General features: G+C 44.1%; 1 protein-coding gene across 1 annotated transcript in view; it reads left to right on the top strand.

The window, feature by feature from the left end:
* The first annotated feature begins 13,655 nt into the window (after positions 1-13,655).
* DCHS1 (dachsous cadherin-related 1) overlaps positions 13,656-22,214 on the top strand; it is a 33,924-nt gene continuing 25,365 nt past the window's right edge. The window contains exon 1 of the mRNA XM_081064938.1: positions 13,656-14,125. The gene's annotated coding sequence lies outside the window, so the exon portion shown is untranslated. The remainder of the gene's footprint in view (positions 14,126-22,214) is intronic.

Genomic DNA, 22,214 nt, shown 5'->3' on the forward strand with positions numbered 1-22,214 from the left:
AATTTAGAAGACAAGATAATAGAAACACCCAATCAGAACAGCAAATAGAAAAAAGAATCCAAATAATGAGGAGAATTTAAGGGGCCTCTGGGACAACATCAAGCATACACCAAGACACGTCATAATTAAAATGCCAAAGGTTAAAGACAAAGCAAAAATCTCAAAAGCAACTAAAGCAGTTAATTACCTACAAGGGAGCTCTCATAAGACTATCAGATGATTTCATTTTTTGTTTTAAAGATTTTATTGGGGAAGGGGAACAGGACTTTATTGGGGAACAGTGTGAACTTCCAGGACTTTTTTTCCAAGTCAAGTTGTTGTTCATTCAATCTTAGTTGTGCAGGGTGCCATTCAGCTTCAAGTTGTTGTCCTTTCAGTGTTAGTTGTGGAGGGCGCATCTCAGCTCCAGGTCCAGTTGCCATTGCTAGTTGCAGGGGGCGCAGCCTACCATCGCTTGCGGGAGTCGAACCGGCAACCTTGTGGTTGAGAGGATGCGCTCCAACCAACTGAGCCATCCAGGAGGCAGCTCAGCTCAAGGTGCCATGTTCAATCTTAGTTGCAGGGGGTGGAGCCCACCATCCCTTGCTTGCGGGACTCAAGGGATTGAACTGGCAACCTTGTGGTTGAGAGCCCAATGGCCCATGTGCGAATCAAACCGGCAGCCTTCGGAGGAAGGAGCATGGAGCTCTAACCACCTGAGCCACCAGGCTGGCCCACTGTCAGCTGATTTCTTAACAGAAACATTGCAAACAAGAAGGAACAGGCAGGAAATATTCAAAATGATGAAAAGTAGGGCCCTACAACCAAAGTTGCCCAGTAAAGCTACCATTTAGAAACAAAAGACAGATAAAGACCTTCCCAAACAAAAAAACAAAAAAATCTAAAGGAGCTCATCAGCAAAAAATCAATATTATAAGGAATCTTAGAGGGACTTTTTTAAAATGACTGAAAAAAGATAAAATATATGAATAATAAAATGGCATCGGCTACATACCTATCAACAATTACTTTCAATGTAAATGGATTAAATGCTCCCATCAAATGATAGGAGTCTGAATGAGTAAGAAAACCAGACCCTTACATATGCTGCCTACAAGAGACTCACTTCAGATCAAAAGACACACACAGATTGAAAGCAGAGGGATGGGAAAAGGTAATTCATTAAAATGAAAACAAATAAACAACAAATCTGGGGTAGCAATACTTATACCAGGCAAAAATAGACTTTAAAATAAAGACCATACCAAGAGGCAAAGAAGGACCTAGTAATCCCACTTTGGGGTATTTATCTGAAGAAACCCAAAACTCTACTTCAAGGGGACATGCTCATCCATATGTTCATTGCAGCACTATTTACAATACCCGAGATATGAAGCAACCTGGGTGTCCCTGAATAGATGAACAGATAAAGATGAGGTGGTACATACAGAGGGTGCCAAAAAATATATACACATTTTAAGAAAGGAAAATTGAAACATGTATACATTTTTTGGCACCCCTGGTATATGCAATGGAATATTACTCAGCCATAAAAAAGAATGAAATCTTGCCATCTGTGACAACATGGATGGACCTAGAGGGTATTGTGCTGAGTGTAGTAAGTCAGACAGCAAAAAACAAATGTCATATGATTTCATTTATAAGTGGAATCTAAAGAACAAAATAAATGAAACAGAAACAAACTCATAGATACAGAGAACATTTTGATGGCTGCCAGATGGGAGGGGTTTTGGGGCCAGGGTGAAAAAGGTGAAGGGATTAAGAAATACAAATTGATAGTTTAAAATAGTCTTGGGGATGTAAAGTAAAGCATAGGGAATATAATCAATAATATGGGGGCCAGCCTAATGGCTTAGGCGGTTGGAGCACCATGCTCCTAACTCCGAAGGCTTCTGGTTCGATTCCCACATGGACCAGTTGACTCTCAACCACAAGGTTGTCAGTTCAACTCCTCGAGTCCCGCAAGCGATGGTGGGCTCCGCCCCCTGCAACTAAGATTGAACACAGCACCTCGAGCTGAGCTGCCACTGTGCTCCCGGATGGCTCAGTTGGTTGGAGCGCAGGGGTCTCAACCACAAGGTTGCCGGTTCGACTCCCTGCAATGAGCAACGGCAACTGGACCTGGAGCTGAGCTGCGCCCTCCACAACTAAGATTGAAAGGACAACAACTTGACTTGTAAAAAAGTCCTGGAAGTACACACTGTTCCTTAATAAAGTCCTGATCCCCTTGCCCAATAAAATCTTAAAATAATAATAATATGGCATATGGTATCAATAATATGGTATAGTGCCAGGTGGGTACTAGTCAGGGGGATCACTTCATAAATTATATAAATGTCTAACCACTATGCCTGAAATTAATATAAAATAATAGAATGTCAACTGTAATTGAAATATTTAAAGGGAGGGAAAAGATAAAGGGGAATAAGAAGTTCAAAGTTCCAGGTATAAAACAAGTCTTGGGAATATAATATACAGCAGAGGAAATATAGTCAATAATATTGTGATAGTGTGGTACAGTGTCAGTTGGTTGCTGGACTTATCATGGTGATCACTTCTTTAGCATATGGAATATAACCAATAATATAGTAATAACTTTGTATAGTGCCAGGTGGGTACTGTTGAATAACTACGATGTATACCTGAAACTAATATAATATTGTATGTTAACTATATTTTAATTAAAATCTTTTAGAATTTTTTTAAAAGAAAATATTCTGGAATTTGATTGTGGTGATGGATATACAACTCTGAATATGCTAAAAACCACTGTAAATTATATTTTTTAAAAGGATGGACTTTATGGTATATAAATTGTATCTCAATAAAACTGTTATTTAAACAAGTAAAAAATAAAATAAAAATAAAAACTTAAGTATTTAGAAGTAGTAACAACTATATAATCAAGGATAAGAATAAACAGAGCTCTTCCTAAAGTAGTCTTCCTATTGTGATATGAATGGAACTGGCAGAAATTCTACAAATGTTTCTTTGATGTCACTATGGCAGGAGGCCCATTTATCAGTCTTCATGACATCTTAGAAAAATTGTGTTGAATTAATGAGTTTATAATAGAATTTATATGATTAATTCTATTGCTTATAATAACTTAATACCATTTACCAACAAGTATGGAAATACAGTATGGCCATATTTCAGTCCATACCTATACAGCTATTAAAATTACAAATGCAAAAAAAAAAAAAAGTTAAAGAAGGCAAATTGTTGGACTGAAAATGTTTTGGAAATAAGAACTCTCCCCCAATGATTGTTTATAACATTTTTGACACTTGAGTCATTGCACAACACTTGTAGAGCAAAATACACAAGAAATTCTCATTCCCAAAAGTTATAAATTCAAAGCAAGGAAAAACTTAGAATACACTGAACTTTGGCCAACCATGGCAAAATAACTTCAGTGAAACAGTTGCCAATAAATTAAAACTAAAACTAAGCTAAACTAAACTTCAAATTAGTTAACTGAAACTTTGTAGAAATCTTCAAAAGTAGTTAAAATTCATCCAACCATGCAAATTGTTGTAAACTTTACACATAAAATAAACAAAATTTTGGTAAATTGACAGAATTGGTACATTTCAGCAAATTGATCATTGTGAATTGAAGTGCTTTCCTTACTTCCCATCCCAGAGGCTAGGAGTCCTTTCTCTTCACATTTAGCGCCTCCATCTGTTCTAGACCCCATCCCCTTCCACTTTTTCTGGTTCTTGTTCTGTGGAAGACAAGCGGGAGTGTCCTTTTTTCTTTTCTAGTCTCTATGGGGAACTGAAGTCCTTCAGAGCCTGGAAAACACACTAACTCTCGGAAGATCCCAACTCAAATAGTGCTGGACTCTGGCCATGCTATAATAGCCCTGCTCACTTTCTCCAGGGCTGGGCTGTGCTAAGGAGCTCTAATGCTTCTGATGAGCATTTGAACGGGGGACTAAGCCTTTGAGCAGTCTGAAACCAAGCACTGCTACCTCCTGCACTAAGAAGGAACAAATGAAACACAGCCAGCGAGAACTGTCAGCCTCCCACTCTGTCATTCAGGACCATCATTCACAAGGCAAGCAATTTGGGTCATTTTTCCTTTCCCATTTGGTCCATCCCCACACTGTTCTGTCCTTCCTGGCCCCTAGTTAATTTGCCCTTCCACTGCTTCCCTGTTTTAGTCCTTCCCCTTGTGGACCCACTTCCCAATCTTTCTTGTTCTGAAACTTCTATTTCATGGTGACAAAGCCCTAAATACTCAACCCCTTTATATACCTCTAACCCTTCACTTCCTCCTCAGTGCTGTCATGAAATGACCTCCCCTCTCTTTCATCAAGGACTTCAGTGTAGCTGTGCCTATATCCTTTGTTCTCTCACCAGCATCCTCAACTCCAGGGTCCTTTAGGCCTATGAGCCCACCAGCCATCACTTCACTCCTTTAACACTTTCCTCAAGATCCCTAACATACAGCCTCCCTTATGCCCCATTTTTCACAAAATCCCAACTCCTCCCCAGAGAGAATGAATCACCAGGAATGGAAGCCTCATACCCTCATGCTTATCTGCATCCTCACTCATCTTCCCTTTCAGTCTTGAAGGAGGAAGTACCTCTCTTCTGTTAAAGATCAATTCCTTGTTGTAGTCATGGCTAATTCTTCAGTCCCTCCTCTCTCCTCTGGGACCTACTGCCTCTCCAGGAACTCCTTATCTGTGGGGTTAAACATGGTCTGGCTGCTTTCTTCCAAGCAACTCTCCTCCAATCCTTCCACTCCCCACTCCTCCTCCCATCCTTCTGTTACCTATCTACTCTCTCTTTCCTTATTGCACTCCCTGAGTAGTGGTCCTTGATTCTGGTGTCTTAGTTAATTCTTTCTTAATTTGGAATAGCCCCTTCATGTCAGTCATTCACTGAACAAATATGATTGAACATCACCTATGTGGAGGCACTGCTTATGTGTGCTACAATAGTGACCAAGCCAGGTTTACTGTTTAGTGGAGTATACAGACATTTAATCAATACTCATATACAAGAAACTTGCAAGTGATAACTGCCACAAAGGAGTAGTACCAGGCACTATGAGAACCCATCACATGGAGATCTGACTTAGAGAAAGGTCAGAGAAGATGTCTGTGATGGAGTAATACTCCAGCTGAGACCTGAAGGTTAACAGAGCAGAGGACCAAAGCATGCCCTGGGCAAGAGGACGAGTTTATACCAAAGTATTTTTACCAATCAGTCTGAATGGGAGCTGCCATCTTCTTAAATGATCTTTCCCTCTGTTCATAAGATTGATCTGGAGAGTCACAGGAGTCACCGCAGCCATCTGGAGTCTTTCCTGAGGATTTCTGAATTTGTTGGTAATGTTATAAGCCCTATCGAACTGTTTTTTGAGCTAAGTACATATATAATATTGATTTTAAAATTAGTTTAAGACATCAGGAGGGAGAAGAAGAGACAAATTTTCCAAACAGAAGTAGTTTGGGTAATATACTACATATTATGTGCTAATATATAGCATATGGTCCCCCCACCAGGAGGTGAAGCTTAACCTCCCCCTCCCTGAGCATCAGACTTAGTGATTTACTTCCAAAAAACAGACTATAGAAAGGGGAAAAAAAATGTAGCTCTACAGTGGAGAGACTTGGCAGACACAACTTTAACTAAGTGATCAAAGTTAACATCACCAGTGATAATTCATGTTGATATAATGTACCCCCTGATATGATGTGATGAAGGGAACTTCACTTCTGTGACACTCTTCCTTCCCAGTCTAATCACAAGGAAAACATCAGAGAAACCCAAATTGAGGGACAGTCTACAAAATGCTTGGCCAATACTCTTCAAAACTGTCAAGGTCATGAAAGAAAAGGAAAGGCAGAGAAACCATCATAGACCAGAGGAGACTAACTAAACATGATGACTAAATGTAATGTGGTATCCTGGATTGAATCCTAGAACAGAAAAAGGACATTAGTGAAAAAAGTGGTGAAATCAGGACAAAGTCTAGAATTCACTTAATAGTGACATACAAAAGTGAATCTCTTATTTTTGACAGATGTATCATAATTACTTAAGACGTTATTAGAGGAAACTAGATGAAGGGTATATGGGAACCCTCATACCATCTCTGCAACTTTCCTACAAATCTAAAATTACTCCAAAATAAAAACATTTAAAAATCAGTAGGGGAGAATGAAGCAAATAAAACAAAAGCAGAGACTAGAGACACAGAGAAAGTCTTGACAGTATTTGAGTTTCTGGTTCCATTTGCCAGTCATCTCCTGGGCGTGGTAATCTGGGTCAACAAATCTACCCTTTTTTCTAAGCTAATTCTATAAGATTTCTTTTACATGCCTTTAATTTTTCACTCTTATACACTGTCTCTACTGTTTTACCTTCACTCTTTCCTTATCGCACTGTGGTCTGTTTTCTTTCCCCTCTTCTCTCTCTCTTTTTTTCCCTTAGCAAATTTCACTTATATAATACAATATAGTATTATCAACTATAATTAGCAATTAATATGTTAGATTCTTAGACCTTATTCATCTTATAACTGAAAGTCTGTACCTTTTTTAACCAATCTCTCCCCATTTCCTCCATCCCCCAGACCCTGGCAACCACCATTCTATTCTGTTTCAAAGAGTTTGACTTTTTTTTTTTTTTAAGATTTCACATATAGTGTGCAGTATTTATCTTTCTCTGTCTGGCTTATTTCACTTAGCATAATGACTTCCAGATCCATCCATGTTGTCACAAATGGCAGAATTTCCTTCTTTTTGAAGTCTCAATAATATTCCCCCCCCCTTTTTTTTAAAGATTTTATTGGGGAAAGGGAATAGGAATTTATTGAGGAACAGTACATACTTCCAGGACTTTTCCAAATCAAGTTGTTGTCCTTTCAATCTTAGCTATGGAGTGCACAGCTCACCTCCAGGTCCAGTTGCCATTGTTAGTTTTAGGGGGCACAGCCCACCATCCTTTGCAGGAGTCAAACCAGCAACCTTGGGGTTGAGAAGACAGGCTCCAACCAACTGAGCCATCCGGGAGCTCAGCGGCAGCTCATTGACTTCAGTCTAGTTGCAGAGGGCGCAGCTCGTTGGCCCATGTGGGAATCGAACAGGCAGCCCCATTGCCCAGAGCTCGTGCTCTAACCAACTGAGCCACGCGTCTGCCCAATATTTCACATTTTCTTTATCCATTCATCTGTCGACAAACAGGTTGTTTCCACATCTTGGCTTTTGTGACTAATATGTACTACAATGAGCATGGGGTGCAGATTATGGCTTTTAGATAGTGATTTAATTTCCTTTGAATATATACCCTGAATATATAGCAATGGATTATATGCTATTGGGATTGCTGGATTATATGCTAGTTCCCTTTTTTAATTTCTTGAGCAATCTCCATACTGTTTTCCATAGTGGGTGTATCAGTTTACATTCCTACCAACAATGTACAAGGGTTCACTGTTTCTCCACATCCTCACCAGCATTTGTTATGTTGTTTTTTGTTTTCTTTTTTTTAAAATAATAGATATCCTAACAGGTATGAGATGAGAGCTCACTGTGGTTTTAATTTGCATTTCTCTGATCATTAGTGACATTTAGCACCTTTTCATGTACCTGTTGGCCATTTGTGCGTCTTCTTTGGAAAAATATGTATTAAGGTCTTTTGCCCATTTTTTTTTTCATTGGATTGTGGGTTTTTTGCTATTGAGTTGTATGAGTTCCTGATATATTTTCAATATTAACTCCTTATCAAATATGTGGTTTGCAAATAATTTCTCCCATAAGTTGTCTTTTTTTAATCGTTACCTTTGCTGTACAGAAACTTTTTAGTTTGATGTAATCCCATTTATTTATTTTTGCTTTTGATTCCTTTGCTTTTGGTGTCAAATCCAAAAAAATCATTGCCAAGACCAATGTTGAGGAGGTTACCCCCTCTATTAAAGCTCTTCTAGGACTTTTACAGTTTTAGTTTACATCCAAGTCTTTAGTCCATTTTGAGCTGATTTTTGTGTACAGCGTAAGATAGTTTCAATATTTGCATACGGATATCGTTTTCCCAACACCATTTATTGAAGCCTGCTAAATGTCTATCCTTAGCTCAATTGTCTCTTCTGAATTCTAAATTTTATACTCAGATACCTACTAGATATCTTAATTTGTATATGTCATGTACATCTTAAACTCATCGTGTCCAAAAACAAATCATTTCCTCATTGTGTATTCTTAGCTCCTTTGTTGAAAATTAATTAATATGCATGCGTTTATTTCTGGACCCTCTATTCTATTCCACTGGTCGATGTGTCTATTTTATGCCATTATGATACACTGTTTTGATTACTATAACTTTGTAATATTGTTTGAAATCAGGAAATGTGGTGTCTCCAGCTTTGTTCTTCTCCTCCTCCTCTCTTTTGATCACTAAGATAATTAGCTATATCCTAATTCCAAAATCTAATATAGAGACCTGTCAGATCTCATTTTACTATGGTGTTTTTATTCTGTTGGCAACTCTCATTTAATAGCTATTTCTTTCTGTAACTTCTATAATAACATGTTGGACACTACTCTTTTGTTCAATTCTTACTTTCCTGGCTGCTTCTTCCCAATGTCCTTCAAGGCTCTTCTTCTTTTGTTATCCACCCCTAAGGTGCCCAGATCTTCTTACCACTGCATGTTCTCCATAGGTGACCATATCCATTCTCATGGCTCCACTTAACCATCTATAGACTGATGGCTGCAGAATATTTATCCTCAGCTCAACTGTCTCTTCCGAATTCCAAATTTTATACTCAACCACCTACTAGACATCTTCATTTGGAATTCTAATGTACGTCTTAAACTCATCATGTCCAAAACCAAATTCATTATGTTATCTCTCCTTGCAAACTTGCTCCTCCTTTGTTTCCCCAACTTCATGAGTAGCATCACTAATGTATGACCCAGGAACAAGGAAGACACCTTAGAATCCTCCTATGCCACCCACCACTCCACACTTCTAGTCAGCCACTGAATACTGTAGTTTTATTTCTTACTCCTCTTTGTTAATCCTACTATAACTAACTTAGTTTAGACCCTTAGTATAAGCTGGGCAATTGAAACGGATTCCTATCTGATCTCCTTTGATTCTCAATATTGAAGTCAAAATGGTCACATAACCTGACCATTGTTCTTCCCTTCTTAAATAAACCTTTCAATGGCTCCTCAGAGCCTAGACCCTTTGCATGACATATACAATCCTCCATGATTTGGCCCTATTTACCTTTCCTGCTTCCTCCTTTCACACTAGCCCATATACCCTACACTCCAGCCAAGTCAGTATACTCAGGACCACCAGCACTATCACTCAAACACCAACCTATGTGGCCAGAACCTATTTTCTTTCATGCCCTGGATTTTGAACATGGTGCTGTTTATTCTACCTGAAAATCCTTTCTCCAACTTCTCCCTCTGCTACACTTCTACTCATCCTTCGAGATAAAGTTCCGGGGTCACCCTTGTGACACCATTTGCTGATGTCCCATGTCTGGACTGGGTTACGAATCCCCTCATTGCCCACAACCCCATGCTTTCTTCTATCATTATTCTTCCCAGTGCTAATTTGCAGATCTGTCTTCACAGCTTACTGCTAGCTCTTTGGTCATATCTGGATATACATATCAAAACTATGTATTTTGAGTATAAAGCTGACACCCAATGGACATTTACATGTGTCTTCAATAAACGAAGAAAGGAAAAAATACATTTAGGTCAATTATATCTCAATAAAAGAAAAAGAAAAGAAAGTTAGGTTCTCCTGTTCTAAAAACTCTCCGGCCCCCTGAAACACCTGCCCCTCGCTGATATATGAGTCTTGACAATTAAGTTCGCAAATTTGTTGCAATGATGTTGCTAACCTTTTTTGATATCAGAGGGATTATTCGTTATGAATTTGTACCAACTGGACAGTTAACCAACTTTACTATTTGGAAGTGCTGAAAAGGCTGAGTGAAAAGGTTAGATGACCTGAACTTTTTGCCAACAATTCATGGCTCTTATATCACGACAATGCACCAGCTGACACGGCACTGTCTGTGAGGGAGTTTTTAGCCAGTAAACAAATAACTGTACTGGAATACCCTCCCTACTCACCTGATCTGGCCCCCAACGACTTCTTTCTTTACCCAAAAATAAAGGGAATATTGAAAGGAAGACATTTGGATGACATTCAGGACATCGAGGGTAATGTGATGACAGCTCTGATGGCCATTCCAAAAAAGAGTTCCAAAATTGCTTTGAAGGGTGGACTAAGCACTGGTGTTGGTGCATAGCTTCTGAAGGGGAGTATTTTGAAGGTGACCATAGTGATATTCAGCAATGAGGTATGTGGCACTTTTTCTAGGATGAGTTCGCAAAGTTAATTGTCCGACCTCGTAGATCTCTCTCCTTCCCTGTAGTCAAGCCTCTTTAAAGAATGGTCACTACTCCAAGTATTCAGTTCCTTTCCCCTCACGAGTTTCCATCCCTACCACTCCACCTGCCACACTGTCTCCAAGGTCACCAATAGCTGCCCTCTGGCTAAACCCAATGGATACATTTCAGCTCTTACCTGCCTGGCCTCTTCTTGTGTCGTGTGATCCTGATGACCACTCCCTGCTTCGTGGCTTCTTTATTGGCCTTTCCCTTGGTTTCGGTGGCACCACTGCTCCCCTTCCTTTCTTCTCCCTCTCCGGCCATTCCTTCTCACTTTCCTTTGAAGGCGGCTTCTCCTTTCTTCAACCTTTAAATGCTGGAATTCCTCAAGTCCTAGATTCCCTTTTCTCCCCAATGTATATGCTGTCCCTGAGCAATCTTATTCACTCTCTTAGCTTCACTTACATTTGTCACATTTACTATATAAGGCTACCCAATCCTAAGGCGATTCCTCATTTCTCCCAATGAGAAAATCCAAAAAGCTATTTGGCCAACCTGAAAATTTATACCTTTGGGAATGAGGATGAAACAATCAAAAGTCTACTTCTACTAGCTAGTGTACTTTTTCAACCACCTTACACATTTTCCAGAATGGATGACCTTCTCTTCAGTTAACTGACGGGTTTGGGAGAGGACACAGCACAATTTGAATCCACATATGATGCAGTCATTGGAAACTTTATCCCAAGTCACAAGACCCATTTGCATCACACTAGGGCAGTTGGTTTGGGCATGCATCCTGCAAAAGTATATTCATGACCTCTAAAAATCAATGTATTGCCTTTTAAAAATAATTTAGTTGTTAATTTTTTTTATTGAAGTATAATATGCATACAGAAAAGGGCACAAGTCATCAGTATTCGGCTCAATGAATTGTCACCCATATAACATCATTCAAGCCAAGAAATAGAACATTTCCAGAGTCCCAGAAGCCCCTCCCAAGTACTACTGTATTACTTTTTTTTACAATTGGGGAAGGGGAACAGGACTTTATTGGGGAACAGTGTGTACTTCCAGGACTTTTTTTTTTCCAAGTCAAGTTGTCCTTTCAATCTTAGTTGTGGAGGGTGCCGTTCAGCTTCCAGTTGTTGTCCTTTCAGTCTTAGTTGTGGAGGGCGCAGCTCAGCTCCAGGTCCAGTTGCCATTGGCCTTGCTAGTTGCAGGGGCCGCAGCCCACCATCCCTTCCGGGAGTCGAACCAGCAACCTTATGGTTGAGAGGACACACTCCAACCAACTGAGCCATCCAGGAGGCAGCTCAGCTCAAGGTGCCATGTTCAATCTTAGTTGCAGGGAGCGCTGCCCACCATCCCTTGCAGGACTCGAGGGATTGAACTGGCAACCTTGTGGTTGAGAGTCCACTGGCCAATGTGGGAATCGAACCGGCAGCCTGTGGAGTTAGGAGCATGGAGCTCTAACCGCCTGAGCCACCGGGCCAGCTCTACTGTATTACTTTTTAAAACAATCTTTAAAAAGCATATTTAGAGACATCCAACACATGCAGTTGTGAGGTCATACTATTGGAAATAGTTACCGAAACTGTGTTATATTTCTTTGACTATGGATTCTGTGTCACGTGACCTACACAAACATCTGAAATACTGTTCTTGAGGGCATTTCAGGTTAATGGGTCTTGCCCAAACAATAAAAATAATTAGCATTTATTGAGCACTTACTGTGTGTCAGGTACATAGTACTTTACATATATTAAATAACTTAATCCTTAGTCCCACTTGATAGATGAGAAAACTGAGGTTAAGTAACTTTCCAAAAGCTACACAGATTGAAAATGACAGTCTGGACCCCAAGTCAGGCAGTCTGGCTCCAGAGTCCACAAGCTTAGTCACCATACCATACTGCCCTTTCCAGTGGTTTGTTGTTCAAAATAAATGAGAGCAAACCCTGTAATATAAGAGACTTTGTAAGGACTCAAATATAAGGTTACTCCCTCCTTCCTGAGGGATGATTTTGGAAAAACAAATAGCAAAAACCTCACCCTGTATTCAAGCTTATACGGTATTTGCAGATGACTCCCAAATATTTATGTCCATCCCAGACCGCCCTTCTAAGCTGCAGACCTACCTACCTAACAAGCACTTCAAAGTCAGCAGCCCAAATGGAAAGTCATCATCTTTACAGGCTACTCCTGCTCCTTTTGTCTAGCACAGTAAATGTCACCACCGTCCACCCAGCTGCCAAGCCAGAAACCTGGATGTTATCAAGGTCTCCAGCCTCTCCTTCACTCCTCTCTTTCACAGTCACACTCCCTTCTGCTTTAACTGAAACTTTGTTCTCTCTCCCCAGAAGTTCCTGATTTCTTTGTACCATTTGAATAAGTCTCAAGTCCAGAATACCTTTGGACTCACAGTAATAAGAAGGAAAGGGAGGGGTCAAAACTATTCTAGATCTTTAATACTCTCTCCTTGTGTCTGATTTCACTTCTCATTTTCTCTACCTTGGCTCCTCAAGCCTCTTCCCACCTTTCTGTCCAGTTTCCATCTCTTTCCTTTTCTGAGGAGTAACCGAGTTAGACCACCCTCCCTATAACTCTTTGTTCTAATACTCTCCAATCTCTGGCCTCAAATTTGGGATGAAAGAGGAAGTGAGGGAAAGAGAACCAGGTGATGAAGGAAAAGGGAAAAAGCAGGGGACAAATAGAAGTAATAGGAGGAGGGAATAGAGAGATTAAGATGGAAGAAGAGGATGGGGAAAGAGAAGCACGGGGACAAGAGGGATGACAGGACGGAATGGGGAGAACGTAGCAGGACAAGGGGGTGATAAGGAGGAGACAAGGAAAAAGGCTTGAGGAGAAAGAGATGAAAACATGGGGAGAACGGGAGGGGGAGACAGGAAAGGGAGAAGGGCATAAGAGAAGGGTTGAGGAGAACTTGATGTGGAGAAGAGGCTGGGAAGAGAGCACCGAGGGGATGGGGGTGGGGAGAAAATGATGGAGAGAAGGGGTGAGAAGAAGCGGATGGGTTGAAAGGGAGAGGAGAATGGAGAGGAAACGGCTGGGAGGGCGAAGGGTTGGACGAGAGGGAGAATTGGACAGTGAGGGAGAAGAGGGGACTAAGGGGGAATGGGGAGTTGGAAAGAAGATGGAAGGGGAGGACGAGAGAGAGAAGGGGACGAGGAGAGAGGACAGAGAGAACGAGATTGGAGGAGGGGACGGGACGCTGTGACCCGGAGAAAGGAAGAGAACGGGGACGTGGGGACCGCGCGGCGCTGGGGCAGGATCCGGTGCCGGGGACTGAGGCCGGGAAGTCGAGGGGCGGAGGCGGCCCGGCGGGCGCTGGGGGGGCCGCGGCACCGAGCGCGGGTAGGGGCGGGGGTTCCGCGGACGGAGGGGCGGGGGCTTGGGTTACCGCGCGGAGGGCGGGGGAGGGGAGGGGAGGGGAGAGGAGGGGAGGGGGCGCGGGGCCGCGGCGGCGAAGCTCGCATCCTCTGCGGGGCCGCTGTGCAGGAGGCGGCGCCCCGGCGGTGGCGGCGACGGACAGATCGACCGACGGCCAGGGCCGCGCGGACCGACGGCCGGCTGCCCGAAACTGATCGCGGGTCGGGAGACAGCGGCGGCGGACGATGCGCGGCCCCAGGCCCCGTGCGGGCGGGCGCTGCCCGGGGGGCTGACCGCGGCCGGACGGCGCCCCAAGACCGGGCGAGGGAGCCCGCGCCGCGCGGAGGTCAGTGCCCGCGGCCACCCGGCCCGTCCGGCCGCGCCCGCCCGGCCCCCAGGGCTCTCCCGGGCGGCGGCGGCGGTCGTGGAGCCGGGGGCTTTGTTCTGAGCCGGAGACAATGGGGGAGGGGGGGCGGCCTGGGCCTGCGAGAGGAGGGCGAGCGTGAACGTGAGCGCGGGGGCAGGGCCTGAGGGTCTTTGTGTGCGTGTGTCATCGATGCGGGTGTGTGTTGGCGTATGAGTGTACCGGGGGCGCAGGGTGCGGACAGCGTGTGTGTGTGTGTGTGTGTGTGTGTGTGTGTGTGTGTGTATGTGCGCGCGCTACTCCAAGTATAAGTGCAGGAGCTGGGTGTGAGTCAGTGGGTGTCACTAGGAGTGTGCCGAGGGTGCGGGGTGCGGACAGCGTGTGTGTGCGCTACTCCGAGTGTGAGTGCATGGGCTGGGTGTGAGTGCGTGTCAGTGCGTGTCACTAGGAGGTTGTGTGCCCATGTGTGTCTGCTGGCCGTGTGTGTATGTGCGTGTCACTCCGAGGGTGTGTGGGTTGGAATGAGTGTTTGTCATGGTGAGGGAGTCCCTGTGATGGGGGGGTGGGGAGAGAGAGAGAGAAAGAGAGAGAGAGGAGATTGTGTGTTGCCTGCCTCTGTAGGAGCCATGTGTCAGAATGTGGAGGATGGGTGTGTGACAGAGACAAACTGAGAGACAAAGAAACTGAGGGGGAGAAGTAAAAAGAAGTAGAGAGACAGGGAAAGCCTGAAGTGGAGGCGGGTCACCCAGGAAGGTTGTTCTGAGTTTGTGTCCAGGACACCTACATCAGAATCCTGTGCTAGGGACAGAGGGAGGTCACTACAGGCCTGCTCCCACGTGGAGGGGGTGGGGAGAGGGAGTTCTAGACGCACAATGAACACAGTGTGGTGTGGGCTGGGCCGGCAGCCACAGGGTCATAGGCCAGAAAAATATTGTTGCTTATGTCAACTCCTCAAATACCCACAGGGGACACAGTCATAGCCTTACTCAACCCACAGGGGACACAGTCCCAGGCAACACATATTCACAAGAGATGCCTTCAAAGCCATCACACATCCCCAGGAAGCACTTTCAGAGCCAACCACACCTACAGAAGTTGCTTTCAGGACAACACATACCCATGGTAGAAATGATACAGCCAATACATTCCCATAGGATCATTAAGGCCAACACATGCTATGAGAGGCACTGTCACAGCAATACACATCCACTGGAAACACTGTCACAGCCAACCCATCATCTGGGTTATACTTCATCAGAGCTACCTGTAAATAGCAGGTGTCCCAGAGACCTGACACTAGCAGGAAGCTGTGTTGCGATCACCTTTACCACACACCCACTTGCACAACCCATAAGAGACACACTTTTAGGTGATATGCACACACCACAGAGTGAGCTGTCCCAGCTGTTAAATAAACTCCCATTAATTTACGATGCTCAAACCATTACTCCTCATCCATAGACTGCCCAGGCTTACCCTCTTGTTCCCTGAAAACTTGGGGACCTGGATCAGTCTTCCACTCACCCATGGTTCTAACTGTCCCTCCAAAACCCCAGCCTCACAGTTTCTTGAGCTTCTTAGCTCCTTTTACCTTCTTCTCCCCTCCCAGGACAACTCTGTAGAACTGGTCCATCTCTAAAATTCTAAACTCCTGCATTCCACTCTCCATTAGAGCCTCCTGTGTTCTTCCCAGCTCTCAAATACTCTTACTCCCATTTCACTTACTTTTCAATCTCATTATGACCTCTTGCCCTTGCCCTCTTTGCTTTCTCCTTATCTGCCACTTCATGGCTTTGTGCGCTCCTTCCAGTTTATATGTCCAGGACCGCCCCTTCAGCCACTCCTTGGTCAATCTTGATGACATTGTATTTGAGCCCACTGATCCCACAAAGTTTTAACTCTAGCTGGAATGAGCTCTCAGCCACACTAAGTGATGCTTCTATAAATTCATGCTTCTATAAATTCCACCCTTAACTGGGCCCTCCATAAATAAATAAATAGCTGAATTTTTTTTCTATTTTCATCACACCCCTTAACCCCGCAGCCCTCACCCCATTGTTTTCAGCAAATTAGTCAATCTGCTGGTTCATTCATTCAGCAAACACATATTAAGCACCTACTCTGTGCCAGGCAGTGGACTAGGTGCTGACATTACAAGGATGAACAAAATGGACATGGTCCTTGCCTTTATGGAGTGTACAGGTTATGGGGTGCGTGTGGTAACATGGCAACACATAGCAGGGAAACCTAAACCAGTGTAAGGAGGTCAGAAGGGGCTTTCTGGAGGAAGTGACATTTATACTTCAGATTGATGGATAAGTAGGGAATCAACCAAACAAAGGAGAATGGAGGTGAGATGGAATAGGTGAAGAATATCCCAAGCCAAGGAAGCAGCATGAGAAAGCCCAGATGAAGAAAGTGATGGATGTTTGAAGCATAAAGCAATCCAGTGAACCTGGCATTAATAGTATGATGTGAGGAGAGGTGAGAGAGTCTGGAAGAGAGAGGTCAATGGAGGGTTAATTCTATCATGCAGTTCTGGCAGGTCATATGAAAAAAATTTATCCAACCCAAGAATAATGGAGTCACCAAATCATTTGAAGCTGTGGTGTGATATGATCAGGTCTGTTTTAGAAATACCACTCTCACAGCAGTGTGGAGCCTGGAGGGAGGAGTCTGAAAAGGAGGAGGATAGTTGGCTGTTGCAGGAACGCAGGAGGGGATCATGCAGGCCTGAACTGGAGTAGTGGCAGTACAGAGAGAGGAAGTAGATGGTCTCAAGAGTTCTTTAGGCAGTGGGGTCAGCAGGGCTCAGTGATAGAATGGATGTGAAGTTTGAGGAGAGGGAGGAAGTACGAGCAGATAACCTGGTCTACTCGAACACTGAGAAAACTGACGCCATCCAGTTTGAATTCCTTCAGCTTTCTGCTTCCTACCTCAAATTTTATCTGCATCCTCAACTTTTTTTCCTTCTTTCCTATAATAATGAAGAAGCATCTCTTCTATTTAAGACCCCTCCTCCACCTGTGTTGTGGATCACTATCCCCACCCGCCTCTACCGGGACCTGACTCCACTAATTAGTCAGTGTCTTACCCATGTCTCTAGTTTCTCTCTCTGCACCCATTCCTCCTGTAAGCACATGAAGAAGCTTCAGCCTCTGCTACCTTCTTAACACTGTAATACCCGATTAACTAAGAAACTCATTTTGCTTCACTGCCACATTTTGGGACTGCCTTCTGCATGGAGCTGCTCCTACTTCCTCACTTCCTATTTACTCTTACCCCCCCCCCCCCAATGTAACTGCTCTCACTAAGAGAAATTAACCTCTCACCTGCCAAATCTAGGGGCTCTTTTCCATAGTCCTCTAGAGCTTGACCTTTTGGCAAGATCTGACATTGCTGACCATCCTTTTCTCTTTGAATCAATCTTGTTTTATGGCTTCTGAGCCACCATTTAATTCTGTCAACATTTAATGAGCTCTCATGTGCCAACCACACTGCTAGGTGATGGGAACATTACGATAGAAGACACTGTTCCTACCCTCAAGAAGTTTAAACTTCAATAGGGGAAACAGGCAAATAAACAGATGATTCCAGTATGGTGGGATCTGTTCATCTCTCTCCCAGAACTCCTGGCTATTCCTTCTCAGTCTGTTTTTGGGGCTTCATTTGGTGGCTTCTAAATGTTACTGTTCCTTAGGGTTCTGGCTTGGACCTTCTTACCGTTTCACTGTATACACCCCTTTGGGTGATCCATTTCATTCATTTCCAGAACTTTATCATCTATACAGACTGATGATTCCCAAATATCTACCTCTTCTAGATCTCTCTTCTGACCTCCAGACTTCAAAGTCTGCTTCCTTTCTTTTCTATGTAGCTCACAAGCTCCTTAACATATCCAAACCTGAACTTATCATTCCTTCCTCCCCCAAAACACTATCCCCACTCATTTATCAAGCTACAAATCCAGGAATTAACTGTAGCCACTCCCTTCTCTCCACATGTGCTATAACCCAGAAAGTCACTGGAACCTGTTGGTTCTACCTCTTTTTCAGCTTTCTCTGATATTCCCTTTTCTTGATGGCCTCGACTACTGCCCTCACCTCACCATCTTTTCACATAAATTATTGAAATTGCCTTCTAACTTGTCTCCCTAGAGTTCTACTCTTCCCTCTTCTAATCCATTCTTCTCATTGCAGCAAGAGGAATCTATCTCCCTAAAGTACAAATCCAACCATGTCATTCCCTGCTCAGCATTCTTCAGTCTTTCCATTGTCTTGGGTGAAATCTCTATTTTAACAAGGCTTATGAGATCCACATTTTTTGACTCCCCCCAGCCTCCCCAGCCTCATCACCTGTCCCATTTCCCCAGCTCCCTCACATTGTGATTTCCAGACATATTGAATTCTTTGTAGTTCCCCAAAGACACTGTATTCTTCTGTGCTTCTGGCCCTTTGCACATACTACTCTCTGCCCTGAAAGCCCTTCATTTCCTTCTACTCCTGGGTAACCTCTTCCCATCCTCAGATGTAATCTCAAACCCTCCCTTTCCTGACTTCACTAGACAGGCAGGGGAATCCTCTTGTCTTACTGTTGTCATTGCATCGTCCCTGTTCTGTCTCTCTGACTGGGCTGGAACCTCATTGAGGGCAAGGTTGCATATTAGTAACTGGCATGTCCCCAGGGTCCCTCTACAGATTCTGGGCAATGCACAAATGAATAAATAAATGAGGCACCTCATAGCACATCCCCCACCCTCATTCACTCTTCAAAAGACTGACGTCTGGTCTCAGCTGCCCACACAGTCCAGACATTTCCACTCTCTTCCCCCACAACTTATCTTTCCTCACCCTATGCTCTCTCCCTTTCACCTGGGCTTCTGTTTTCCTGGGTCCTCTTCCTCTCCCCTCTCTGTACTTTATTTCTATTTCATTCAGTTATCAAATATTTAAGGTTGCACTGGCAATTTGCAGATCCAAATCTGTTGGGCCAGTTGCCTCCTGGGGTTTTTGAAGGCAATGAAAGATGAGGAAACTGTGACCTGCCATCAGGCCACAAGGCGCTACAGTGCCTTACCACCTGCTCCACTCCAGCAGGCCGCCTTCCCTGGAGGTGCCATAGGCAGCTCCTTCCTCTAACACCCCCTCACATACACCTGCTCTGAGTCCTGCAGCTCCTGGCAACCTGGCCCTTGCACTTCCTGGTATCAGCTTCCCAGATACTGTCCTCTTCCCATTCCTGTGCATCAGTGGTAATGGAAACAAGACTAGACTTTCTGATGCTTGCAAACCAAAAGTCCATCCTGGGGGTTCATGCTGTTGGAGCCCGTCTTTTTCCTGGCTTCCCGCTGCCTGCCCCTTCCTTCAGCTCCAGTGTCCATGTTTCCTGGGTAATCTTTGACTTCCAGGCATTTTCAACCACTGCCACTTGGGAGGGGCTTCTCAGTGCTTGTATCCCCTGGTGAGAGGGCACCTCCTCCCAGCAATCCACCTGGAACCCCCAAGCCTGAGTGAGGATACCCCTCTGTTCTGCGTAGCACACTAGAATCTGTTTATGTTTCATTCTCTAAGCTGCTCAAAGGAAGAAGCTGTTGTCTTTTAGGGCCTAGAACACACCTCCCATAAGGTTGGTGAGGAAGGAGGAAATACCTTAGATCTTCCAGCTATACCATCTGCCACCTGGGTGACCTTAGCTTCTCTGAGCTCCCCTTTTCTCAGGTGAAAATGGAGGTAACATTAAGAGAGTTGTTTTGAGGACTCAGAAAGAAAATAACTGGTAAGTGCTCAACTCTCAACTTAGATAATTTTATTTCTACCATCTCAGTCCTTCTACTATGCTCTCCTGCCCCTCAACCTCCAGCTTCCCCAAACTTCTTCCCTCTCAGCATCTCTGGGTTGCTACATCTCCAACTTCTCTGCTAGCTCCAGCCTCACCAGTCTCCTTTGCAGTCCAGACTCTGATTGCCATGGTCAAACCTTAGGACCACGCTCTTGCTGCCCATCACCACCACCCCTAGTTCCCTCTCCATGTCCGGGTCTCCCTACCTGTGAACATCATGAAGGCAGACACATGATCTCTCCAAGTCACTGCTATTTCTCTACTGCTTAATATGGTGTTTGGCACATGGTAAGTCTTCAATAGATATTTGTTGAATAAATCTATTAATGAGTCATTTCACAAGCATGCCCTGGGCCTGCCTCTCCTCATTTTTTTCTTTGTGTCCTGGAGACCTCCAAGCATCCTCTGGTCCCTTCTCCTGTCTCACCACATGACTCCATGCCCACCTGACCCTTTACCTGTACTGGCTGTTACCTCATCACTGATGTTCTCCTCCTTTAACCCACCCTGTGCACACTGCCAGAGTTCTCCTAAAGCAGAACATTGCTCATTCTCCTTCCCTGTTCTGTCACTTGGCCAGTTACATGACCCTTTATCAGGGCATTCCAAGCCTTCAGCAGGGAAGCAACATGGTATAACAGAAAGCACTAGCTTTGGAGTCTGTCAGATCTGTGTTTCAGATGTTTCTCTGTACCCACTCTGATCCTCAGTTTCCTCATCTGTGAAATAATACTTATCCCAGGGTTACTGTGTGTGTCTGACACACAACAATATCATCTGATATTTATTGAACTCTCACTGTGGGCCAGACACTATACAAAGTTTTTGTAGCATTCTTTCATTTAACTCACATCAACTATATTAATCCCCATTTTACAGAAGAAAAAGCTAGGGTTAGATAGGTTAAACAACTTCCCCAGGGTTATGCTGCAAATGGTAGAGTCAGAATTTGAACTCAAGTCTGTCTGACAGCAGAGCCCATCTTCTGTTAACAGGTCATGCTTGTGCACTTATAAAATGCTTACGTGTGTGCCTGTTCAAACTGCAAACGTAGTCCCTACTTTATAAATGAAGAAATGGAAGCACTGAGAAATTAAGTGGCTTGCCCAAGGTCCCACAGCTAGTAAGTGTGAAGCTGGGCAGAAATCCAGTTGGTTTGGCCCCAGCATCCACATCTTTCCTACTATCGTGTCCTGCTTCACTGTGATATATTGTAGGAGTGCAATAAGTGCACTGAGGAATGCATCTATGCTGACATCTAGCTATGGCTAGTTGTTCGGCAGTTCATTCTCTCTCCTTTCCCATTAGCATCCTCATGGCCCTCCTAACACTGTTCTCCCCAAGATGCCTAGTGAACTCCTTACAGCTAAAGTCAGTGGCCACTTCTCAGCCCTCATCTTACTTAACTCTCAGCAGCACTGCATGCTATCGATCCCTCCCTTCTGGTTGAAATGTTTCCTCCCTTAATTTCGGTGATACTGCCTCCTTCTCCTCTCAAGGAAAAATAAAGGTCTCCTCAGTCTGTGCCTTAAATGTGACTGTTATCCAGGGTTCTGTTCTAGACTCCCTTCCTACACTACATGTCCTTTTTGGTGGTCCCGACACCCATGGCTTTCCGTTATCTCTTGATTGATCCAAATCCATATCTCCAACCCAGACCTCTCTCCTAGGCACCAGATCCAACTGTGTCTGGGACATCTCCACGTGGGGATCCCAATAGGCACCTGAAAAATGGCTTCTGCTCCGTGGTATCCTAATGGCACCATTTCAGAAACCAGGCCAGAAACCTGGGAGTCAGTCTAGACCCCTTCTATTCCTTCACCCTTCCTGAAGCGTCAGTGGCCAAATCTTGTCAGCTTTACCTCCTTGTATCTTTCTTCTTTGTGTCCTCTCAATCCCACTGCTCCTGACCTGGGCTGTAACAGACACCTCATACCTGTCTCCCTCCTCCCGTAAGTTCTCTTCCTCAGGCCTCCCTTGGCTCACGAGGATGCTCTCCCCTCAGCTCCCTATAATTTCTTCCTCTCTCCGCCTTTTGCTTCTCCCTGAATCCCAAGCAGTATGGAGTGCATAGTCCTGGGATCAAACTGAGGCTGTGAGAAGTCAGGAAAGTTGTTTCACTCTGAGCTTCAGTTTTCTCAATGGAAGGCGGAACACTTTCCTCACAGGGTTGTTATGATGATTAAATGAGATACTGTCTGTGAATTGCCTGGCAAAGGGCCCAGCACACCGT

Source organism: Rhinolophus hipposideros, assembly GCF_964194185.1.
Source record: "Rhinolophus hipposideros genome assembly, chromosome: 10".
NCBI classification, from domain to species: Eukaryota; Metazoa; Chordata; class Mammalia; order Chiroptera; family Rhinolophidae; genus Rhinolophus; species Rhinolophus hipposideros.